Source organism: Lepidochelys olivacea (assembly GCF_965140295.1).
Source record: "Lepidochelys olivacea isolate rLepOli2 genome assembly, chromosome: 13".
NCBI lineage: Eukaryota > Metazoa > Chordata > Testudines > Cheloniidae > Lepidochelys > Lepidochelys olivacea.
This window is the reverse complement of record NC_140423.1, coordinates 15,706,365-15,727,345: the sequence shown is the minus strand read 5'-3', so window position 1 is coordinate 15,727,345 and position 20,981 is coordinate 15,706,365. Positions and strand designations below refer to the sequence as shown.

At 41.8% G+C, this 20,981-nt stretch overlaps 1 long non-coding RNA gene across 1 annotated transcript; it reads right to left on the bottom strand.

The window, feature by feature from the left end:
- Positions 1-373: 373 nt before the first annotated feature.
- On the bottom strand, positions 374-13,322 carry LOC311530019. The gene is made up of 3 exons (XR_014713897.1): positions 13,143-13,322; positions 11,668-11,847; positions 374-4,352 (listed from the first exon to the last, which is right to left on the bottom strand). It is a non-coding gene; the product is annotated as an uncharacterized lncRNA (long non-coding RNA).
- Positions 13,323-20,981: the final 7,659 nt, after the last annotated feature.

The following is a 20,981-nucleotide window of genomic DNA, read 5'->3' as shown; positions in this document are numbered from 1 at the left end:
CTCAACTTGGGAGAACTGCAAAGAATGGGGCAGATGATCCTCATAAAGCTGGTGGATATTCCAATACTTAGATTTACCAAGCCAGCATAAAAACAGCTTCTTTATTACCTTACTGGTTACTCAGAAGTCCAGACAACACTGTTTCCTTAAAGTGATCCAGCCTCAGGCCTCCATCCAGGTACCTAAGTCAAATATGATGAAGATTCCGGAAAATCTTATTTCATCATATAAAAGAAAAGGTTCTACAAAGGATTGGACACATTACCTCCCAGGTTATTGAATGTTTCAGACCTTACCCAAATACACTCTACAGCCAATTCTTATGAACTAAACTAAAATTTATTAAAAAACAAAAGAGAGAGAGTATGGTTAAAAGATCAATATACATACAGACATGAGTTCAATTCACTGAGGTTCAGATTCATAACAGAGATGGTGAACTTTGTAGTTGCAAAGAGTTATTTTAGAAATAGTTCATAGGTTATAGTCCAAGGTCCAAATATCCTATTCAGGGCGTACCAGCATAACTAGGACCTCAGTCTTGCGACTCAAACTTCCCCTGACGAAGCCTAAGCAGATCTGAGATGACAGAATCAGGACCTAAGGATCTTTTATACAATTTCATGTCTTTTGACAATTTGGAGTTCCTCAGGGAACAAAAGGTAATTTAGGATGACTTTGAAGGAGGTCTGTCACCGGTACTTAGCTATAGAATTAACATAAGGCAATTTATTTGTTCCTCCACCATTCACAGATTATTTGCTATACATTTCAAAGAGAGATGATTACAGAGATATCCCTTGTTTACAATTCATTTAAACGGATGTTCTTTTGATCTCTGAATTATCAGAATACAGCAAAGACAGGGACTGTTGATTACATTGTTGACCCTACTCTAACATATGTAAATACACAAAAACACAAACATTATCTCCGCACTTGTCTTTTGAGGATTATTTATTTTGCAGGATGTTTAACCCTTTCTGGCCACGAGTCACATGGACCATACCCTGCTCCCATTGAAACTAGTCAGAGTTTTGCCACTTAATTGAATAGAGCAGGGACATGCATTAGGGAGATTCTGTATGTCTTTTCTAAATCTTAAGTTCCAGAGGGGGATTTCAGTATCTGTGTTAATTGCCCTGACTCTGCATTGTTGGTCCATCCTATTGATGTGGACACAGTGGCAAAATGAGGGCAGACACATGCATGGAATTAAGCATCAGGTGCAACTTTTATTAAACTTTAACGCAGGGGAGGGGTGCTACTTGGCCAACACTCATACTGTCCTATACCAGGCAGTTAATTGGTTCCAGTGTGGGGAATACAGGGCTCCTTACCATATAATGCATAATGCGGGGTAGGCTCTCCTCAGCCTACTCCCCAGGACTCAGCTCTCTCTGAGTCCTAGCACCCTTCCCCCTGACACAGGGGGGACAGAGGGTGCAGAAGGGTGGGGACATCAGCCCGCAAGAGGCACAAGGCTCTCACCCTATCGCATAAGCCCAAGGCCCATCATCAAAGTAACAGGTCTTTTACCTCTGGGAACCGTTCATTTTATTCTCTTAACCACCTGGAAGTCGTAATGAATAAACAACTCCACCCCAGTACCTAAGTTAGGTACTAAATGCATTCCTGCTTAACCCATTGTGGCTTGAAGGTGCTTTAAGGAAGGCAAAAAACTCTGTGGTCCTCTGCCAATTGGCCTGTGGGAGAAAAAATTCCTTCCTAACCCCCTAAACGGGCGATCGGCTAGACCAGCAGCATCTGTCTGGCCGGATTCCCATCCTTAGACCAGGTGGGTAGGAGCGGCTGTTGGAATGGAGTTAAAAGAAGCTCCACATGATCCCCATATCGGTTAAATCCTGGGAACTGAGGAATGCAAGCCAATCACCACCCTTCTCCCCAGCTGGCCAATGGGTGCCAGAGACTTCCGGGGGAGGAGCTACCTATTGTCCCTTGGCAAATGTCTCCTCCTTTTGCTGCTGGTCCCATCAATTTCCTCTATCCCCTGGTGCAAGTGAGTGGCATTTCTGAGGTTGCTGGTGGTGGTGATAGTGAGTTGGAGGGATAGCTTTGGGGTTTGTAGACAGATAGGGTTTGATAACTGGAGACATGCAACAGTCTTCATTGCAGAGAGGTGTTCCTTTAATCCAGGCTTCTGAGGGCTCAATCAAAAAACATCCCACCATTATTTCAGACAACCCATGTGTTTCAGTGTTCCTGACTGCTCCTAGATGTGAGATGGTTGTATCAGGAAAAAAGAAGGTTAGATATACAAGATGATAAAGAGGGGGAGAAAAAGGAAAGATCAGGAAAGAGAGAAAGGAGAAGTGGATGGGCGAGGAACCTTCTTTTTTAAAGCATTAAATATTAAACTCGTGAATTCAACGACCTGTTGATAATTATCATGACCACATAAGATACCAAAGCTGTTTGGTATTTAAGCCATGTATAGATTCAAAGATGAGTCACAAACCAGCTCTGATATTTTACCCTTGGGCTACAGTGGTGGAAGGCTTTTTAATATAAAGATCTCTTCCTTCTCCCTTCTGCCCCTAAGGCTTTCCTGTTCTCAGAAGGTTAATACCATTATGACAAGCAGATTGTTTTCCATAGATGCCTGAAGCCAAACATAGCATGAAGTTTATAGCTGGTGGGACCACCGATTATTACAGTCTTAATTATTTTCTAAAAAAATTAGTTGGGAGAAAATATATTGCTATTCAATAGCACAGGGAAGTTCCAAGTTCCCACTCCCAGGGAGTACCAGTTAAGAGGGGAAATCCATCTGGCCTTGCATTCCTATAAGAAGCTTTGAGCACAATTTTGTGCTGTTGATGGATGACTCGCCAACTGAACTCACTTTTTGAGCACCTTTTTATGAATAGGCAGTGTGTAACATGTTAGTGGGCTGGTTAGTGGACACTTGGGAGATGCAGGAGGGTGTATCCAATAGCATGAAACAATGTGAATCTACAGTAATATTGTGCTAGGTTTCCTTCCCCTGAAATTGGAGTCAAGCTCAAGGTATGGCAGATAATACCAAAGTGGGCTGCACTTTTCCTGAGAAAAGTATCCCTGATCTTGGAGTCACAAGCATCAAACACTGCTCTGCCTTTGGCTGGCATATTTCTAGAGTCATAGCCAGCAAGGTAACAGACCTGTCAGAACATCAAGAGTATTGCTCTGCAAATGTAGGTCCTATGACAGAGGATGTAATATTAGTAAGAACCTCTGCAAACTCTGACATGATCACCCTTCCTTCCTAGCCCCCTTTCTTCCTTGTATCAATGGATCTTAGAAGCATCACTGTCTTTAGAACAGTTTAGGATGCTGAGTAAGAACATATGCTTAGTGCCCTTAGCCTTTCCCATTTTCTAGCCTGTCCCTATTCACTGTCTGGTGCACCCACCCACCCCGCTCCCAGGAGACTACACTCACTAGTGTGCAGTGCAGGGATCACACTGTGAAGGATGTCCGTTTCTACAGGGGCTCCATTAGGTGGAGAAAACAGGAGGATGAACCCGTTGGCTGCGGCTCTTGCTTCCTGCACACGCTTGCTGTAGTATAACATCTTCTCCATTTGAGTCCTTTTTATTTTCTCTTGCCTTCATCCCTCCTTTCTCCAGGCTGGGATCAATGGGTGGAGAGCAACATTTATCTTAATGGGTAGAGCAGGAACATTCCGGTCACATAATTGCCATGAATGCTGCTGAGTGTACCAGACGGTACCAGTTTGTGCTGATATTTTTCCAGAGTGTGCCAACAATAGGCGGCTGCTGCAAGAGCAGAAATTGCTTCATTTTTGTGTGTGTTCACATCTGTATTTGATTTTCAATCAAGACTTGGTTGGTGAAAGGCCAACTAATCTACAGCGCTGAGTTTTTTCTTCGAAGGGCTAGTTTGAGCCAAGTTTAGAACCATGGAAGTAGTGTTGTTTTTTTTTTAATTGAGAACTGTTGGACATAGAATTTTCAGATGGATCATTGGGGAAATTTTTGTTATTATTTATTTACTTATATTGTGGCAGTGCCTAAGAGCTCCAGTCATTGACCGAACCTCATTGTGCTAAGCGCTGTACAAACACAAAACAAAAAGATGGTTCCTGCCCCAAAGAGTTTACAATCTGAAGTCCTTCGGGTGAGATGCCCACCTAAACTGACCCCGTCATCTGTGCGCTCTAGTCATGAGAGTGGGTATAATTTGAGCTGGGTGAAAACTGATGAAGAAGTTTTCACAGGATTTTGTCTGACATTTTTGGTATTTTGTTTGGGATGGAGTCCTTACACGCCCCCAGGTTTAGCTTTTCTGTGAAATTCGATGAAGTGGCTGTTTTTCTTTGAGGATGCCTGAAAATTCAAATGTAAAATTATAAATTTCAGCATTGCACAAAATTGGCCTATTTTCAATCAAGTCCTCACCACAAAATATATTACATTTGGGGCATAAGAGGCCTTGTTTTCAAGCTGGTACCAAAATGAAAAAACATTCCTATTTCCCATAGTTCATCTTTTGCTGCAATTATACTATGAATTACAATAATATAAAACACTTAACAATGCCTAGCACAACTTTCCAAGGAATATTCTAACATTGTCTTTCCTGTCATTTATTTGTCCAAGTGACAATCTCCATTTATATTAGGCTCATTTTTTAAAATAGAGCGTTTAGTTTGGAAGTGCATTTAGTGCGGTTGAAAGATGCTGGACTGACATCCTTGGTGAATGAAGCTCTTTCTTTATGCAGAATGGGGGGAAAAAGCACACAGGTTAAAAAGTAATAAAATAACCAAAATAATTTGTAGCACTGTAGTATGCTGTAGAGTTGTTCACCATTATACAACAGTCAATGTTATAAAGATGCTTTCCCCATACTGACTTGCTGAAAGGCCTCGTTGTTGCTTCTCTGGAAGAGCTCCCTCTATAGATGAGCTATGGTAGTTGAGATTCATGATAAAATAATCATTTATCTTTCTGCTGCCTGTACCAGCTGTGGTAGTGATTTTTGGGAGGTGAGTACATATCTGGTAGGAATTAAACTGAGATTGCCTCGCTTTCATGTCAGACAGGTCATTGAACACCCGTTCACTCCCTAATAAATTCCACCTGAGCTGGATTTTTAATTTGTGGCCAAAAAAAAATGAGACCTTGATATTTCCCATCTCCTATCCATGTGGCTTTCCTTAGAGAGAAAACATAGGACCTGATTCTTCACTCCCTTTCATCTTGTGTCATCATTTACTGGTGCACCGCAAAGTGTGTGTAAACACTGCCTCAGTCAGAATGCTTGTGTTTTATACCTACTTTTTCTCTGATTTTTTTAGGGGAGTAAGTGACAGCACCAGGTGAACGGTTAGTGGAGGATCAGGACTCCTGCCATGTCTTTGGCATCCATGCATAAACTGTGAAATGATGATAAATTTAATAATGTGGCTCTATTAAATAGCTGCAAGCGAAATGTGTGTGCATGTGTGCACACATAGGTTAGGCTGTGTCCCAAGGGAAAATTATTTGTATTGCAGTAGGGCACAAAATATGTTAGGTTCTGTATGGAATACATATGGATGTAGGAATGCACCGTCCATGCTCTGAAAAGCTTATAGTCTAAACATTATAAAATTTAATGATGTGGCAATATTGAATAGCTGCTTAGTTGCCAGGACAACTCCTTTTGGGTCTAGTAAGTAAGCACATGTTGGAACTGGCAGACACTCTTCCTTCAGCAGGAACACAGCTGTATTTATTATTTTACTGATGCTCCCTCTAGTGGTACCTCTTGAATATGATGAGTGTTACCTTTTGTCATTAAGCATGGTGAGGGTTTTATTCTTTTTACTGTACTGTGATACCTTTCAACAAGTTTGCTGAAGCCTTTTTTCCCCTAAAAGGACATGGCTATGAATGAGGGTCTAGTTCTACCACCCTTATGTTGGAAAGTATGTTGCAACTAATCCTTTAATACTACTTGTTGTAATAGCTACTACTCACTAGAAGAAGCTAGTAGCTTAAATGTTTGTGAGATTATAGACTGACCATAATATCTTCAATCATATGCCAAAAGCTGAACGTTAGTTTGAATAATTGACAATCTGGATAACGAAGTCTCTCATTCTACATTTGATTAGTCACATTTTGGCAGGTGGAGAGCTCAGTCATACTCTTTGCACGTAAAGCTGCTAGTTTATTTCCCATCAGTAATTGCCTGGGTCAGTCCTGCAAGTCTGGATGTTTTAAAAAATGTAATAGGTTGAAGACTAAGTATATTTCAGGAGCTTTCTGCACCATGGTTTTGTGTAGCAGGCCAAATGATGAAAATTGGCAGTCCTGATTGTATAGGGAGTTAACTAACTGCCTGGCTATTAAAGAAGGCCCGTTGGAGTTGTCGGTAGCAATCATTGCTAACACATGCCTGGTTATGATGCCATCAGCTTAGGTGACTACATATGAGTGAAACATTCATTTAGAATTTGTATTTTTAAATGAATTTATTACTGTTGGGGCAGATTGGCAGACTTGTTTCTTCCAGATTGAGGTGGCAGTACACAAGGGAGGTTTTAAAGGTGCTTGCACCCCATATCCAGTTCAATGCTTGGCATTTTTGATGAGCTTGCACAGTATGGTACACCTTCTGTAATACACATTAGCATGTATTGGTGTCTTCCCTGCAATGGTTGAAAACATGCCTCCTTCGGTCTGAGTTTCATGTGCATATCCAGTGTATTTTCCCCTCCATATGACTCGTGCACCTCTGTGCAAACATATAACCTGTGATTTTTGGTTTTCTTTTTGAAGTCTCCTTACTTCTGCCACACTCAGCCTGCCGTGAAAAAATAGTTTTTGTTGTTGTTTTTTAAAGAAAAAATACTGAACTTCTGTTTGCCTCATTTTTGATTGAACAGAGCCCTGTGTGTTAATCCTCCTCTATACAATGGAACTCTGTACAGTAAACATTAGCTAAGCGACTCCTTATTTAGAATCATTCATCACCATGGCACAATCTCATGTGTACAAGGCAGATTTACATCAGTGAAACTGAGAAACCAAAACAAAGACCTTATGATCTGAGGGTGGGTGGTTATTATTTATGGAGTGTCAGCAATGTGCTAAGGACTAGGTTAAAATCATGGATTCATTTCAAAGCCTGGATCACTCTTCAGTGGTGCTGGTGGCACTGTGTCAGACCACAGAATGCTGCTATAGGGAGGAGAATGGGAGAATGTGTCCAGCACCTCAGGGCTAGATTCACAAAGGGACTTAGCCTAAATGCTACTGTTGGCACCTAAAAATGTAGGCACTACTAGCATTCACAATACCCCCATCCAGCTTTCCCCTAACCCTGAGGGTGCCTAAAATTCCTAAGTGTTTCCACTGTTAAAGTCCCCAAGGTACTTAAATTTTGGCAGCTGGGCATGTGCATAGCTGCTTCAGTTCTATCATCACCTAGCATCTTGGTCCCAGGAGGGATGCTTAGATTAGGTTTTTCCCTGTCTAGCTTGCCTTCAAGGCCCAATCCACTAATCAGTGGGCCAGAGAACAAGTGAGAATGACTTGATAGCCCAGTAGTTAGGGCATTCGCTGAGGAGGTGGGAGACCTAAGTCCCAGTTCCAGTGATTGTTTAATTATTTATACAGAGTGAAACAGCTTCAACAGGAGAGATTAAGAGAGTTTTATCCCAGAACACTCAATAGTCCAATGGTCAAGGCATTCTGCCAAGAGATAGAAGATGTGGGTTCAAATCCCTGCTCTATGTCAGGAAGTAAGGGGATTAGAAACTGCTTGCTGGCTCCTGTGAATCACATTCTGATGCACCTACCTCTCCCTTGCATTGCACAGGGATCCTGAGGCCTAACTGAGGGCTGCTGATACCACTGGGCAGAGTGCCTGAAAGCTGGGTGCGGCAATGCTCAGCCCGGCAGTGCCTAAATCTTTAGGGTACGTCTACACTGCAATAGCCCCATAGCCCAAGCCCTGTGAACCCAAGTCAGCTGTCCTCCCCGGCCAGTTGGGGCACTGCTATGGGTCTTTTATTGCACTATTGACTTACCCTTAGTCTCCTCAAAAGGCATGTGGTAAACGTCAGTTGTGCATTGGCCCCTTCTGATTTACCTTTCAGATGATGAGGCCGTGGCTCGTGGAGACTTGTGGGCTACGATGGATGGCAAATTGGGTTAAAATAAAAAAAAAGGAATCTCTGTGATCCTTCCTCATTTTATACCTCCGCTTAACAGGGCCTAGCCAGGTGGCGAACTGGACCCTCCCAGGATTGGGAAGCCACAGTGATAGCTTAAAGTCTCTCTTGCCCCTCCAGGTTTTTTTGAACTTGCCACAGTATTTGCCTGAGCAGTTACCTATTTTGCCCAAGCAAACTAGATGCACTCACAAATGCAGTAGGTGCAGCTAAGTTGAATTGAAACTAAAGTCCATGGAGCTTATCATTTTCCCCATTTTAGGAGTCCCAAATATATATGTTCACTTCTACCATTTGACACAGTTTACAGAGAAAGCAGTACAATGACCAGACTTTGAGGTTGCTACCCAGGGGGCTCAAACCCACGGGTCACACTCAGGCTAGGTTCACTAAGAGCTCCGCTTGCGTAAGAACTGCAGGGTTTCGTGCACAGTGATGTGACATCAGCTAAACAAATGTATTACACAGCTCATTCACAAAACCTCTGCTTTACCATGGAGATGGTGGCTAAACAGTCAGTTGCTAGGCAATGAGAAGCATTACCAGAGGCTGTGTGCACTAGTGTTTTTTGTTAGAGGAGAAACTGCAACTCTTGGCTTGTGGGAGTTCTTTTGGTTTCGTAGGCATTTCTGTTTGGTGAGTGTCCCCAGCTGCAGCACACCCTTTCAGAGAGGGCCTGACTCATGCTTTTAGCTGCCACAATGAATCTGTTTTCCTAAACAAAATTAAATGTGCTGTGTTTGCTCATTAGGGAGACTTAAATTCAGACGTCTCTGAGCAACCAGGAAATATGTAAAAAGAAAAGGAGGACTTGTGGCACCTCAGAGACTAACAAATGTATTTGAGCATAAGCTTTCGTGAGCTACAGCTCACTTCATCAGATGCATTCAGTGGAAAATACAGTTGGGAGATTTATATACATAGAGAACATGAAACAATGGGTGTTACCATGCACACTGTAATGAGAGTGATCACTTAAGGTGAGCTGTTACCAGCAGGAGAGTGGGGGGTGGGAGGGAACCTTTTGTAATGATAATCAAGGTGGGCCATTTCCAGCAGTTGACAAGAACGTCTGAGGAACAGTGGGGGGTCAGGGTGGGAGGAATAAACATGGGGAAATATTTTTACTTTGTGTAATGACCCATCCACTCCCAGTCTTTATTCAAGCCTAAGTTAATTGTATCCAGTTTTCAAATTAATTCCAGTTCAGCAGTCTCTCGTTGGAGTCTGTTTTTGAAGTTTTTTTGTTGGAGAATTGCAACTACGCTACCAGCACTCCCAGCTATCTTCGACACACCACTGACTTCCTGAGGAAACTACAATCCATCGGTGATCTTCCTGAAAACACCATCCTAGCCACTATGGATGTAGAAGCCCTCTACACCAACATTCCACACAAAGATGGACTACAAGCTGTCAGGAACAGTATCCCCGATAATGTCACGGCAAACCTGGTGGCTGAACTTTGTGACTTTGTCCTCACCCATAACTATTTCACGTTTGGGGACAATGTATACCTTTAAATCAGCAGCACTGCTATGGGTACCCGCATGGCCCCACAGTATGCCAACATTTTTATGGCTGACTTAGAACAATGCTTCCTCAGCTCTCGTCCCCTAACTCCCCTACTCTACTTCCGCTATATTGATGACATCTTCATCATCTGGACCCATGGAAAAGAAGCCCTTGAGGAATTCCACCATGATTTCAACAATTTCCATCCCACCATCAACCTCAGCCTGGACAGATCCACTTCCTGGACATTACGGTGCTAATAAGCAATGGTCACATAAACACCACCCTATACCGGAAACCTACTGACCGCTATTCCTACCTACATGCCTCCAGCTTTCATCCAGACCACACCACACAATCCATTGTCTACAGCCAAGCTCTACAATACAACCGCATTTGCTCCAACCCCTCAGACAGAGACAAACACCTACACGATCTCTATCAAGCATTCTTACAACTACAATACCCACCTGCTGAAATGAAGAAACAGATTGACAGAGCCAGAAGAGTACCCAGAAGTCACCTACTACAGGACAGGCCCAACAAAGAAAATAACAGAACACCACTAGCCATCACCTTCAACCCCCAACTAAAACCTCTCCAACGCATCATCAAGGATCTACCTATCCTGAAGGACGACTCATCACTCTCACAGATCTTGGGAGACAGGCCAGTCCTTGCTTACAGACAGCCCCCCAACCTGAAGCAAATACTAACCAGCAACCACACAACAGAACCACTAAGCCAGGAACCTATCCTTGCAACAAAGCCCGTTGCCAACTGTGTCCACATATCTATTCAGGGGACACCATCATAGGGCCTAATCACATCAGCACACTATCAGAGGCTCGTTCACCTGCACATCTACCAATGTGATATATGCCATCATGTGCCAGCAATGCCCCTCTGCCATGTACATAGGTCAAACTGGACAGTCTCTACATAAAAGAATAAATGGACACAAATCAGACGTCAAGAATTATAACATTCAAAAACCAGTTGGAGAACACTTCAATCTCTTTGGTCACTCGATTACAGACCTAAAAGTTGCAATTCTTCAACAAAAAAACTTCAAAAACAGACTCCAACAAGAGACTGCTGAATTGGAATTAATTTGCAAACTGGATACAATTAAATTAGGCTTGAATAGAGACTGGGAGTGGATGGGTCATTAAACAAAGTAAAACTATTTCCCCATGTTTATTTCCCCCCCTTCATCCCCCCACTGTTCCTCAGAGGTTCTTGTCAACTGCTGGAAATGGCCCACCTTGATTATCACTACAAAAGGTTCCCCCCCCCACCCCGCCCCGCTCTCCTGCTGGTAATAGCTCACCTTAAGTGATCACTCTTGTTACAGTGTGTATGGTAACACCCATTGTTTCATGTTCTCTATGTATATAAATCTCCCCACAGTATTTTCCACTGAATGCATCCGATGACGTGAGCTGTAGCTCTCGAAAGCTTATGCTCAAATACATTTGTTAGTCGCTAAGGTGCCACAAGTACTCCCTTTCTTTTTGCGAGTACAGGCTAGCACTGCTGCTACTCTGAAACAGGAAATATGTGTTAGGGGTTAGAGCTTTATTCATCTTTTTTTAAAGCTCAGGGGAAACATTTGAAAGAGCAGTTTTAAAAAACACACCCAGTGGATTCATTCTCCTGGTATGAGTAGAAATGCACACCACAAGGAGCTGGCTTGTTGGATATTCAGTAGTGGTTTGCAGGCCTCACTGAGAGCCGAAGAAGATGGTCTGAAGTGTGGCATTAGAATTGCACAAAGCAAAGCAGGAAGGAATAGGAAATGTTAAGGAACTGAGCTTTAAACAGCATTCCAAGTTAGTGCTGGTGAAAGGTGGACCACTTGCAGACAGAAGCTCTGTTCAGTTCTACAAAGCAGGTACAATGTGGGCACTGAGAGCACCAGCCTCCCCCACTCTTCCCAGCCAATGTTTCTCCCATACCTGTGGTTGCAGGAAGTTTAGTACTGACTCCATGGCTTCCTGGCATGTCCATGGCTCCATGTCAAGTCTCTAGTCCTTCTCGTTCCTGGGCCCCCCGTTAAGGCTTCCATCAGTGGTAATAGTCGATGCCATTTCTGATGGTGGCTAGCGTTTGTGACATGGATGTGCTTTCCCTAAAGGCTGGATTAATACCACAGATTCCTTTTACATAGGAAGAGCCACCAGAGAGTAACAACTTGTGGCCACTACTGAAAAGGGACAAATTTAGACAAGGGCAAACTGTGCAACTGATGCAAAGATAAAGTGTAAGGGTAGCATTCTGGAGAGAGAGCTGAAGTCTGAAGCAGCATCCAAGCTCTTAATTGATCAGTCTGCTATAATATTGCATAACTGTTAAGTGACAGAAGTCATAAAACTGAGCAAGCAGTTAGAACCCCAAAAGTAGCATTTTGATTTCATCCAAGTTTCATATAAAACAATCAAACAAACAAAAAATGCATTTACATCAAGCATGCAGATGGAATCATCTGAAAGACTCTGAATAGCATGTATTCTTGGTGTAGATAGAGCACTGCAGAAGGAAAAGTATATATGAGAATCTCCCAGGCCACCTAACAATGTTATAATGAATAAACCCCAATATTTAATAATCTCAGCTACAAATAGTGCAGTGAACCATAAATTCTGGAAACAGATAAGCCCTATTTTGGTATATATCTTGCCCATCCCAGCTTGCCAGTGCAGGATTGTTCCATATGGTATATTTCCTACTGCCTTGTCCTTCTGTTTTTTAGTGTCTCCAGTGATGAGGTTTCAGTCACTTCCCTTGGAAATCTATGACCCCGATAGAATTAAAATGACAGAGAATCCAAGAAGGAGATTTGAGAAACTCCCAACACTGCATTCATGATTCCGTCAGAGATAATTGTCTCTAGCCCCAGGAAATAGGTAAATTTGGTGGGAAAAACTACTGTGGTCATAAAACCACTGGAAGGCAGTAGGAGTAGTTCTATTTTCATAGCTATTATTTTCTTATATGGTGGATTTTTATCCCACCCTTTGAAGAGAGATTCTTTATCACAATAGATATTAATTAGCAACAAGTGTTATTGCTGGGTAGAAAACAAACCTTGAGTTTCTATTCTTAACAAAACCCCTTTGCCTTTTTTCTGTACAAATCTTGAGTCCTTTGAGCAGAAAATCAGTGTGGAATTTGCTGTCTCTGCATTAAGAATGCATTTCAGCCATTCCTGAAATCCTACTTCCCACCACACATACAGTAAGCAAAGTGGATACTTTTCACTTGTGCTCTTGAGGGATCCATAACTCAGAAGTGGGGGAGAGCGGAATAACAAGGGTGTTTCTGGCACTAACATACTTGACATATATCCAGTGCCAAGAGCAACAATGACAACTTGAACTGCAGCTCGTATGCCAAGCTATTAAATGTACCTTTGCTACAGCGCTTGCCTCACCTTTCAGTCGTAAGAATAACATCAGGTCTTCAAATGATAGGGTACAGTCTCTTACAGATGTCACACCTTGGGAAGATAGATCTGCAGCCTAATTTGATTGATTTTTAAAAAGAGGTACTGTGAGCCAATGGATAGTGCACTAGACTGGGACTCAAGAGATCTGGGTTCTATGACACTGTCCTGCTGTATAACCCTGAGCAAATAACTTCACTTTTCTGTGTCTCAGTTTCACCTTCTGTAAAAGGTGGTTAATGATTCTTGCTTTGTAAGTACTTTGAGCTGTGGATGAAAAATGCTGAGTAAGAGCTACACATGATTTAACTTTTAAAAATTAAGTAACACTTTTTAATGTGTGGACCTTTATTTTTTTGGGATAGACCACTGACTCAGAATACCTTTCAGCTGAAATTTGCATATGCAAAACTGAGCCTAACTGGTGTTCTGCTAAAGGCACAAATGTGCACATGGAATCCTGGAAATCTGGACCTGAAGAACCAGGTCTCATAAAGGAAGGCAGTTTAACCAAGTGATTAGTGTATGGACTCCATGGTATATCTGTAAATCACACCCCAGCTAATGTTTGCCGTGTTGTAGCCATGTTGGTCCCAGAATATTAAAGAGACAGAATGGGTGGGGTAGCATCTTTTATTGGACTAACTTCTCTTGGTGAAAGAGACAAGCTTGGGAGCTAAACAGAGTTCGTCTTCAGGTCAGTGCACAGCTGATGATATTTTTCCTTCTTTTGGCCTGGGAATCTCTTGTCACTGAAAAATGCACAGACTGGAGCAGTGGCCAGGTTGAAGGAGCTGAATTTAATTCCCAGCTCTGTGTGCACTTCAACCTCAAAGTCTGATTACTCAGACACAGTCCCTCAAATGCCTCTCACTGAAGGGTCCTAAATGAATACCTGTTGAATGTTACTATTTCCAGATAATTAGCTCTTGGAGCCAAATCTTCAGAGGTATTTTCATGCCTAACTCCCACTGAAATCAATGGGAGCTAGCTGCCTAAATACCCTGGGGGATCTGGGCTTCAGTCCTAAACATGGTGTCCTACATCGAGCTAAGGGATTCCAAAACGTTATGTCCTATATCAAGGTCTCTGTGAAATTCTGTTTCTCATTTTTAAAATGCTATTACCTCACCTACCTTGTCTCCCTAATAAAACAGACATGGCAGAATTCTCATCAAAAACTTCTACACCTGCTGGGCCCACAGGCTGCATCTGGTTCTACATTACAATGAAAGCCCAAGCTACAAAATTCAGATTTCAAACAGCCCAAAGTTTGTAGGTGTTTAGATCTCGTCTTTTAGTTTGAGACATTATCAGGAGAGAGGTCATCTTAATAACTCTTGATCCATCTCTAGTATACTGTAACTAAGTAATTTTTGCTTGGGATTCTGTCATTATCTGTTGGGCATGGAGTTCCTCTAAACCACAACCAGCCTCAGCCTCTGATTTTCTTCTCAAGCACAAGACCCCTATTGCTGCACACCTCCTCTCTCCTTAGTGGGAGAGTCACTGCCTTCTCCTGACAGTATCTGTTATATGGCTAAAAATAAAATCATCATTAATCTTCTTATTTCAAAGGGTTCCAAGATGGACTACAAGATCTGGCCTTATCTGATACAACTTTAGTGAAGATGATTAATGTTGGACAATAATGAAGACAAAAATGGATCTCATTTACACATGGCCTCTTGTAGAAGAATTCAAAAGTTTATCGTAATTTATTACTAAGGAATGTAAGAATCATTCATTCAGTTGTTTATTAATTGCTACCAAATCCATCCACAATGTAATACAGCACCACATCCATCTTTCAGAGAAAACACACAGTATGAAATAATCGTATATTGTTTCCTGCTTGTTTTGTACAAGGGAACTAAGTTCTTACTCAAGGTTTGCTGTTCTGCATTAAGCTGCAGTGGCCTAGTGAATAGTACCCAGTCCTGGAAGACAGCAAACCTGAGTTCTGCTCCCACATCTGTCACTAACTTGCTATGTGAACTTGGGCAGATTCATGTATTTTGGTTTCCCCATTTGTACAATGGAGGTATTTCTGCTTGCTTGAAGGATGGAGGGTACATTGCAAGTGGGAAAAGTTTGGAGCAGGACACAGGAAATCCGTCTGTGTTCACATGGCTAGAATGCTACTCTGCAGTTATAACAGTTCTTTAATTGTTGATCTAGTATAGAGACAGTTTAATTTAATAAGTAAGGAGTCCTCTTGTATCATGATTCAACATGTGGTACATGAAATATGGTGGAGGCAGTTAGCCTAGTGAAGACCCACAGCAAGGAAGAGAGTGTGATTAAAAGAGAAACAGTGCAGCACCTGCAAACAGGCAGCATGGAGAGACTCAGACCACTGGGAAGGCAGGATTTCCAGACAAAACACTTTGCACAAGCATGAAACACCTACCAGCCTTGGCAAAGTGTTGTGAGATCTATGGGTGAAGAAGGCATCCTGAATTATTATTACTTCCTTTGGATGGGTGTCACTATTAAGGCACAAATCATCATCTTCTTTGCATGCAAATGCCTCTAGGAGGGAAATGATTTCACCTGATCTTTGACTTGCAGTGTTTCTGCTGCATTCTCCTTTTAGCAGGCATGGGATTATGCAGAGAAAGTTTGTGGTGCCTGGGGATCCACACAGGCAAATTCTGCAGAGTGAGGGAGCAGACCAGCACCTTGTCAAGTACAGCCATCTTCTTTCCTCTCCCATGGCAGCCTGGCTGTCTCAGGAGTCCTCTCCTGCATGTATAGCATCTATTTAACAACCGCTTTGGCTAGGAATCCTCTGGATTGCTCCAGAGTAGAGAGGATGTTCCCCAGCTCCAGATCCCTCGGAAAACCCAGCTCAAAGTTCCCAACTACCTGGTGCTTGAACTGAGGGGCATTCGTTCAGGCCCATTTCTGTTTATTTACACTCCTATCCAATAGACCAGAGGTTCTCAAAGTGGGGGTTGGGACCCCTCAGGGGGTCGTGAGGTTATTATATGGGGGGTTGCAAGCTGTCAGCCTCCATCCCAAACCCCGCTTTGCATCCAGCATTTATAATGGTGTTAAATATATTAAAAAGTGTTTTTAATTTGTAAGGAGAGTTGCACTCAGAGGCTTGCTATGTGAAAGGGATCATCAGTACAAAAGTTTGAGAACTACTGCAATAGACCTCATGGGATCACAGCGTTAATTAAGATTTAGGGGGGTGCGGGTGGGGTGATAAGTTAACAGCTTGCTGCTCTCTAGCTGGGTTTTCATCATGTCCTTGGGCTTCTTTGTTCTCCTCGGCTCAGCACAAATGACCGCATGTGTTGAGAATACAGTGACAAGTATTGAGTATCTGCATGCTCACTTGGTGGCATGTTAATATGAGTCATCTGATGTAACTGGATTCATAAGATCACCAAGGCAGCTGTGATCGCTGCTTTCCTCCAGATGGCAGTGATAGTCTGCATAGCACTGAATCCTTAGCCTCAATTCTACAGTGGCTTTTGTTTTTAAAAGGGGGAAACGGTTCTTTTTACTCAAAAAAAAAAAAATGGGTTGAGCCTAAAGAACAATTTGTGTCTAAACTTTGTTTTGGCACCACTGTAGAGGCTAGAGGGAGCAGTGCCATTTGGAGGGAAAGTATTTCATATCCCAAACACACATAAATGTGTTGAAAATGTAAGAAATGTGGGCCTGGTTCAATTACATATATTCTTTCATTTAGTTCTGGTGTTGTATGGCTCTTTTCAGGAAAATGAGGCCAGAACAGCATCTTGCAAAATCTTTTGCCTGGTCAGCAGGAATCCTGATTTATAGAACTGTTTGAATGAATGAATGAATGAATGAATAAAAAAAAAAAAGAGAGAGAGAGACACTTCAGTACTAATGATAGAGTGAGCGGTTCACCAGGCACCTGAACTCAAGGAGGGAGCAAGCACTTCTCCTTTTCCCCACAGCTCCCTCCAGCAAGGCTGACTTGGGAAAGTTTGTAAATTCATTATCTGTTAAACCTGGATGGAGAAGCAAGCTGGAGTCCAATATTTAGTCTAGTCTGAGGTGCTTGCTAGTGCTAATACAGTCAAGAGTTTGTGAATAGTCCAGCGCCCTATTTTCCATAGGTTATATAACATGGCCATAAAAACGTACTTCAGCCAACTCTCAATATTAAAAGCAGTCGGTTCACTAATGAAATAGCTTTACCTTTAGTGGAAGCATTCATCTGTATTGTTGGGTATATTGAGAGAGGACATGGGTCAAACCCAAGACCTTATTGTGAATCTAATGAAAGTACCTTTCCTATCACTTACGACGTGTTTTGACTCCAAATTTTTCTAGATGTGCATGTCCAAGCCTCTGGAAAAAAATTACCATGAAAGTAGTGCTCATATAATGTTATCCATTTAATAAATAGGCAAGTGTTCTGGACAATATCCTTTTCGGCTCCTCCCAGGTTCGCTCAGCAGTCTCTGTTACTGATGTGTCAATGCCGATACTGTGTGGACTATTTCACTGCCTGCTGGAAAAGTTAGGATTTCATGTGACATAATGAGCCCTCTTCATAAGTTAGCTGGGAAGGCTAAACACTGGTAATAATCAATTCTCCCTCCAAAAGAGGCACCAAAAAAAAATCCAAATTTATGGAGAGTGAAATTAAAACCCTATGATTAGAGATGGGCTGAGGCTGTTGCAATGTAGTCAGCAGTCTCTTCAATGATTGCTTATTCCAGGCTAGGTTTCTGCTGACACAAATAAACACAAACTGAGTTGAGTCAGTGTGGGTGCTGGAGAATCCGCGAGAACCATAGCATTTGTCTGCATCCAGCTACCTCAATATTAATGTATATCCCATTTATATTTTTTAGTACTGAGTCTTGTCCCTTCTCTACCGTGATGGAATTTTCAGCCACACCATTGGATGCAGATCCAAATGAGTTCCTAGCGTGAAGGGATTTCTAGCTAGAGTTTTAAATTCAGGCTTATGTCTCCATATATTGCACTCTTTTCTATTCAGCAACCAATATGATATCACACAGTATGATTGTCCTGAAATATTATAACTTTGTTTCTGAATGTGTTAGGAATTTTGACTTCTGCAGTCATCGCATTTTGAACAAATAAGTCATGTGAGGTGCAGCTTATGAAATTTCCTACTAGTGCAAAAATGTAAGTAAATAAAAATGAAAAAAATATATAACTGTAATAAATACTCATCTGTCAAAATTTATACAAAATCAAAGTTGACTCCTTCCAGAGTTACTCATAAGACATCATTAGGGGCTTGCCTTATTGGGTACACTCAGGAAAGTTAACCTGAATGAACTAAAGGTGTGAATTCAAAGTGGATAGTTAAACTGCATTAAACTCCTACATGGAAAATCTCATTCAGAATTAAAATTGCCTTAATTCAGTTTAATTTAATTTTTGATTTAAGGTGACTTTATAATTCTGAATGAGAGTGTCCACACAAGTGTTCAGTGAAGTTTAAGTAATCTACTTTTACACTGTCTGAGGGCAGACACTGTGGGCAATCACAAAGAGTTTGTTGGAGAATTTCTGCGAGACTTTTAAAAGGTTCGTAATCCATTCCATATCTTCAACAATATTTGGGGATAGAGCGTTTCTGTAGGCACCCCTCTGAGCGAGGGGTGATGCATAACCTGTTTCTGGTGGCATATCTGAATCATACTTCCTCCACTGCTTCCGTTTTACTTGGCGAGGGAAGGGACCTGATAGTAACTTGCTGCTGCTCTGTGGCAGAATCAAATTATAATGCCCTCGCAAGGGCTCATCTGAGTGGACGGGGTTGTGGAGCCAAGACTCTGCCCACCTGTAGTAAGCAAATAAGCAAGAACAGAGCACTTGTTGTCTCCTATGCACCTGGGCCCTAGGTCTAGGTAATCTGTACATAGATTTGAGGATTTTTTTATTTCCCCTTACTCCTTTACATATGTTTGTTGTCTGAGATGCAGTAGAATGTACTGCTACCACAGGATATGATTAGTTTTTTTGTCCTTGATGCAATTATCTCAGTTGTGCTCCAGCTATATATTGAGGGCCTTTAAAAAAATTATGGGGCGTGATTGAAACTGTTAATCAGACACACAGACCAGGAAAGGCCATCAAGAGGCCAACAGGCAGTAAATTAGCATGGCCGTGGTAGAGAAATGCCCTTAACATAAGAAAAAATTAAAAACTTTAGTAGGAGAAGAGATAGGAGCCTTGTTAAAAATCAGAGAATTGATTTCTCTCCTTTCTTTTGTACCCAAGAGACTTTTGTGGTGTTAAGATACAAAAGTATCAGTGGTGAATAATCAGTGCCCATAGGTTGACTTGGAGTTCTAGTCTGAGAAAGAGCCAGCCTAGTCTCTCTCTCCCCCAGTTTGCCAGGCACAGGGCTATCAGATAATCCAGATAATTGTTCCTCTGCAGGTCAACAAGGACTAGACTGTTTGGGGTTGCTAGTACCCTAATCAATAGCTGTCCTGAGCAAGCTGCCTTAAAGACTGAGCCGTCTCAATCAGGCTTTCTGAAGCAGCTGCACTAAATGATGCTAACCTTTGCATGCATGGCTAGCATGGACATTGTTAGACAGTGCAATGACAGAAATGAGAGTCACAACTGTCCAGTTCTAATTTTTTTAAACATTTGTTTTTGTGTGTGTGTGTGTGTTACAGATTTCAGAACGACTTCCCATTTTTGACATAGTGCATGTGTGTTTTAGGCATGCTTTCTGCTGTACCGGATGGGGTAAACTAATTTGTTTTCATCAATTGACCACAAAACTAGAATGGGGCTTAGTTAGCAGCAGCAGACAGAGCTGTAGGTGTGTGGTTGGGGAAGAGAACAGATGGAACCAAGACCCATTGCTGCAATCAGCCAAAATACAATCTCTTTGGCAGTATTATATTAATTCACTACACAGCAGCTGGGGGTTGCTGGGTAACTTTGCCCCTACGCTCAGATGAACCTAATAACAGCCTTGCCAGGAAGGATACTTGAAGAAGCTGTCATTCCCTCTGTTTTAGTTGTTTTATAAACCTGCTTTTAATGAGCATTTCAGTAAATTTGCCTGGTACCAAAGTGAGGTTCATGGGGCTGTAATTCCCAGCTTCACTACTATTGTCTTTCCCAAAGATAGGTAACACATTTGCTCCCATCCTCTGGAGTATTGGGGAGACTGCATATTTTTGATAGTAACTCAGGCCTTGTCTACACAAGAAAGTTTACAGCCATTAAATTGATTTTAAAATCCATTTAGTTAAACCAGTGCAACCTCCCCTGTGCGGACATTCTTATTTCAGTTTATGAGCAGTTTATTTCAGCTAACCTTAAGCTGATTCCTAATTGACTTAAGCTAAACTGAAACAAGCCTGGTTTATATTGAAATAAGAGTGGTTTAACTAAATCAGTTTAAACTCACACCTTTAGTTAAACCAGTTCAACTTTCTCATGTAGACATGGTGTCAGTCAGCTGATTCTTACATTCCTTTAGAATCCTTGCATGTACGCTACCCGGAACTGATAAGGTAGTGTGCTTTAATATGTCAGTCTGTTCATATACCTTGGACACTTTGAGCACTTCCTCTGGTCTTCTTGCTTCCTTTTTTATTTAAGAATATGCATGTCTTCTGTGACACTGTTGTGGTATAGCCTCAACGCTAATTGTATGTATTTTAATTTCCTTACTTACACATTGTGGTCTCTTTGACTAGCTTCCTTTCCTTTTTATTTGGTAAACATCCCCTTCCTAATGCTTAGTGTGTGAATACTAGGTTTTTGGTATGGTATCTCTCCTGATTATGATGATTCTATTACAATGACTGTAACTATACTTTTGGTCAC